This window comes from Octopus sinensis, linkage group LG17 (assembly GCF_006345805.1).
Source record: "Octopus sinensis linkage group LG17, ASM634580v1, whole genome shotgun sequence".
Taxonomy (NCBI): Eukaryota; Metazoa; Mollusca; class Cephalopoda; order Octopoda; family Octopodidae; genus Octopus; species Octopus sinensis.
Window position 1 is genome coordinate 44,958,258 of NC_043013.1, and position 5,000 is coordinate 44,963,257.

The 5,000-nt window shown below is 34.0% G+C and overlaps 1 protein-coding gene across 3 annotated transcripts in view; it reads right to left on the reverse strand.

Annotated features, from left to right (window-relative positions):
- Positions 1-5,000, reverse strand: part of LOC115220889 (serine-rich adhesin for platelets-like) — a 65,479-nt gene that overhangs the window by 51,453 nt on the left and 9,026 nt on the right. Inside the window, exon 1 of one of the 3 annotated variants that reach the window (XM_029791084.2) lies at positions 1,028-1,368. The exons of the other annotated variants lie outside the window; for them this stretch is intronic. The gene's annotated coding sequence lies outside the window, so the exon portion shown is untranslated. Of the gene's footprint in view, positions 1-1,027; positions 1,369-5,000 lie in introns of those variants that run through there. 3 annotated transcript variants of the gene reach the window in all.

The following is a 5,000-nucleotide window of genomic DNA, read 5'->3' on the forward strand; positions in this document are numbered from 1 at the left end:
GCTTCTTCTCTAAACTGCTCCAATATACTTTAAGATGAAAGATGCTTGTTTGTGTTTTTTTCACATTATCAACTCATTAGCGGTTTAGTCCCCCAAGTTGTCAGTTCTGGTTGAAGAAAAAATTTAAATGATTAAATGCATTTTAATCGTGACCATCCTATTTTTCATTCAGACATGACCATAATTCAGACTACATTACCCACTATGATGTTCCTTTTTAAGAAGGAAAAAAAGAGAGGGTTTGATTCGAGAGAATTTGGCTGTCATTTCTAGCAAGTTGAACAACCTTACAGCGTAAAGGCTCCCACATCCGAAATCGAAATTTGAACGTCGAGACAGGTTGGTTACCCCCTTTCGTTCTCTGGTGCCAACAATAATCGTGATATTCTGAATTAAAATCTCAAGTGGATGAAAGAGAATACAGTTATGTGACATCCATGACTTGCTAAATAGTGATTAGCGACTTATCGCGAAATAAAACTGTTTTTAAACGAAAACTTTGTGCAACTTGCTAGACATGGCAGCCAAATCATCTTCAAATCACAAAAAAAAAGAGAAGGGCAAGTTGGATAACGTAGTACAGTATCCACTAACGTCTGAAAATAAAGGGACACGGTTAAAGGGACAAGCTGGGAGTGCTTTTACCCTTTTGTTATACGACTAATCTACCTACGAGCTGATTTCGGGTTGAACAATAACAAACGACTGTCGACCTGTTAGAAATAGCAGCCATATATCCATCAGATCAGAAACCAAGCATGTTATAAGGAAATAAATGGATGCATTGAATAACGTAGTCCTAGATACACTATTCCGCAAATAGGATGGATGGCCTTTGATCACACGTCTTTGGCCGGGAAAGAGGTGCTATAGACAATAGGAGCGGGTTGCATCAGCGGCTCCTTAAACACCGTAGTGCCCGCCATTCATAATAAATGTGATTTAAGCACACAATGGAAAAAGAAAATTACAATTATTTCAGAGGGGAAGGAAGAAAAAGTGGGGGAATTATAACGTACATACTTACGTTACATGCCTTTTTGCTTTTTAGATATTAACGACGACAGAAGTGGAAGTATTATAATTCCAGCTGAAATCGGAAGAGTTTAGTCGGGAACGCAAGCGAGCTTTGAGAACTTAACCGCCGTACTCTGGCGCCTGTCAACGGTTTCTTCTTATCTGAACAGGAAAAGAAAAAACTGGGGAATTTTAGGCTTGACAGGGATATGAGCCAAAGGAGGGCCTGACGCGGTTACGTCGTGACGTTCATGGATATTTTTTTTTCTGAGCAGCGCGTCGGCAACGAAGAAAATAAACGAGTCTGTATAAATTGTATAACCGAGAATCGAAACCCGGGTCACAAGCACGGCTTTGCCGGAAGTCTGTCCCCCGTCACTACATAATTTTACGGCACTCCGTAACAATGTCAATAATGCATTTTGACTGTTCCAAAATTCGTGGACGACGGGGACTGGGTGGATTTGAATACCACGGATTTTCCAAAGGTATTTATTTGTAGTGAAAAATAATATGGGTGGGCTATATATCTTCTCGAAGGGGTCAACTAGCCGGAAGCTTAATTTTCTACAGTACGGCGCAAACTATTAATGAGTGTAGTAACAATTAATAGAGAGATGTTACAGTGTAGCAGCACTAACAATACTAATTAAAATAATTAAGGTTAGCTACAAAAAAAAAAACAATTTTAAAAAAGTGCCTGAAACAATTTCAGCCACATATATATATATATAATATATATATATATATATATATATATATATATAATATATATATATATATGGAAAAAAAGTCAAGATAGAAAATGCTAAAATAATTTATATAAAATTATATATATATATATATATATATATATATATATATATATAGGCAATACTTCATATATCCGAAAAAGAAGCACATTCTAAAACATTAGAGCAGCAGTATATTCAGAAGGTTATTAGTTATGGCCAATCAACATTCTGTAAATATATGTCTATAAATATGTGTACGAGTGCGAGCATACATAGATATATACTATATATAATATAGTGTATGAATTTATCTTCAAAGGTTTAGTCAAAAATCCACACTAGTATAATTTATTTCCTTTTAGTATAGTATTTATTCTGTCGGTTTCATTTACTGAACATACACGTCGTGTAGATGTAAACAAACTAATACCGACTGTCAAGCGGTAATTGTATATTTTAAATAAATATATTATATATACACAATAACAATGTGTATATAATATATATATACACAATAACAATATATATATATATATATATACATATACATAGAGGAATATTTACATTATATATAACTATATTGTGTATGTATAAACATACGTATACACATGCAAATTATACAACACGCACACATACATACAAATATAATTTTTATGTTTATTTATATACATCCGTTTAATGGGTATATGTAAATTCATATACTCATTGTATACAGTAGGGACAAGATAGATATATAGATAGATAGACAAAGATAGATAGATAGATAGATAGATAGATAGATAGATAGATAGATAGATAGACAGACAAAGATAGATAGATAGATAGACAGACAAAGATAGATAGATAGATAGATAGACAGACAGACAAAGATAGATAGATAGATAGACAGACAAGATAGATAGATAGATAGATAGATAGACTGACAAAGATAGATAGACAGACAAAGATAGATAGATAGATAGATAGACAGATAGATAGACAGACAAAGATAGATAGATAGATAGACAGATAGATAGATAGACAGACAAAGATAGATAGATAGATAGATAGATAGATAGATAGATAGACAGACAAAGATAGATAGATAGACAGACAAAGATAGATAGATAGATAGATAGACAAAGATAGATAGATAGATAGATAGACAGACAAAGATAGATAGATAGATAGACAAAGATAGATAGATAGATAGATAGATAGACAGACAAAGATAGATAGATAGACAGACAAAGATAGATAGATAGATAGATAGATAGATAGATAGATAGATAGATAGACAGACAAAGATAGATAGATAGATAGACAGATAGATAGATAGATAGACAAAGATAGATAGATAGACAGACAAAGATAGATAGATAGATAGACAAAGATAGATAGATAGATAGATAGATGTGTGAGAGAGAGAAATCACACACACAAAGGCGGTGATTGACAATCGTTATCCTTACACAATGAGTTCCGATTTTCGTTCTTGGGCTTTCAGTTTCGAATCCCATCGAACTAACTATTTTACCTTCCGCCATTTCGAGGTCGATAAATAAAACTCAGTACTGCTATAGCCCCCACGCATCCCGCCTCCCTACAGCTACCACATCACAGACGTTCGAGTGTCTGTCTCTATCTCGAGCACTTGGCCACCGTTAAGGAACTAAAAACACTGCGACTAGGAGTGACTTTCCGAAAAAAAGGAAAATTTGTAAAACTAATATCGCAACGAATATTGTGTCAGTATGTCTGTCTGCGAGCCCACCAATTTTTTACCCCATATCAAATTACGATATAATCGGAATCTGTATCAACTGAAGCGTATTCGTAGAAAGTTATAAGGAAACAAAGGCAAACTATTTGAATTTTTCGGAACTCCTATCTCCCACCACGGAAAAAAAAATTGGATCTTTTCGGTTTGAACGGCAGTTTTTTCTAGCGGTGTTATATGAAACTGTCACCCATAATTATGACCCTAGTATCGATCTATTGCATTTCAATCTATTTTAGGGTTAGGGTTAGGGGGAAGGGTATCTTTTTTTTTTCTTCACAAATGTAAATAAACCCAATCTGTTTCTTAAACGAGGGACATATTCATACGGCACAGAATGTTGTTTACCTCAATAGACGTCATTGATTGATTGAAATTGCAGAAATTGAAGAAAAAAAACAAACAAATATCTTACAAGCCATAGAATTTTCTCAATAAAGCCAAGAGAAAAGGATGTTTTATAAACACATTCTACCAGTATACGAAGTTTAAAATTTTTTAGTTACCAAGAAATTATGTTAAAAACTGCCGTTCAAACCGAAAAGATCCCAAAAAATTCCAATATAATCGGAATCTACACCATTCTGTAGCGTATTTGTAGAAAATTTCCTTTAAAAATACCATTTTCAGGAAGTTATGAAGAAAGAAAGTCGTGGGGTCGGAGTATACAGATGCAGGTGCCCTTAATGTATGTCGTTGTTGTTGTTGTAGTTATTATACTAATAATAATTTATTATCATAATTAAGGTGTCAACCTGGCAAAATTGTTAGTGCACTGGGCAAAATGCTAGGCGGCACTTTTTCCGTTGCTACGGTCATCCATTCGGGGTCGATAAATGAAGTACCTGTGAAACACTGTGGTCGATGTAATCGACTTGTCCCCCACCCCACCACACCCCATAAAAATAATTTCAGGCTTTGTGCCCCTAATAGCAAGGATTATTATTATTATGGCGAACTGGCAGAATCGTTAGCGCGCCATTCAATCTTTGAAGATGGATGTCCATTCACACCAAAATTTCAGGCCTTGTGCCTATAGTAGAAAGGGTTGTTATTATTAATTTCGTCGACCAAGTTTTGTTTAAGATGCAGTCTTCAGACAAGTTAGAACTTGCTTAAAGAACCTGCGCGATTACAGGCCAAACTTGATCCGACCAAAGCTTTGTGAGTGGATTTGATAAAAGGAAACTGATAGAAGCCCGTCGTGTGTGTCTATGTATGTGCATATATATATATAATTCCAAGACAGAGGTTGTGAATCCAACGAACTAAGGGATAATATCCATCCAATATACTGCTGGTAGAATACCCATAATGTCTAAAAGTTGATAAATACCACCTCTTGATCCCCTCCATTTTCTTATTGCTGTATGTGTATATATATGTATGTTGTGTATGTATATTATATATATATATTATATATAATATATATATATTATATATTATATATATATATATATATATATAATATATTCTATATATATATATAT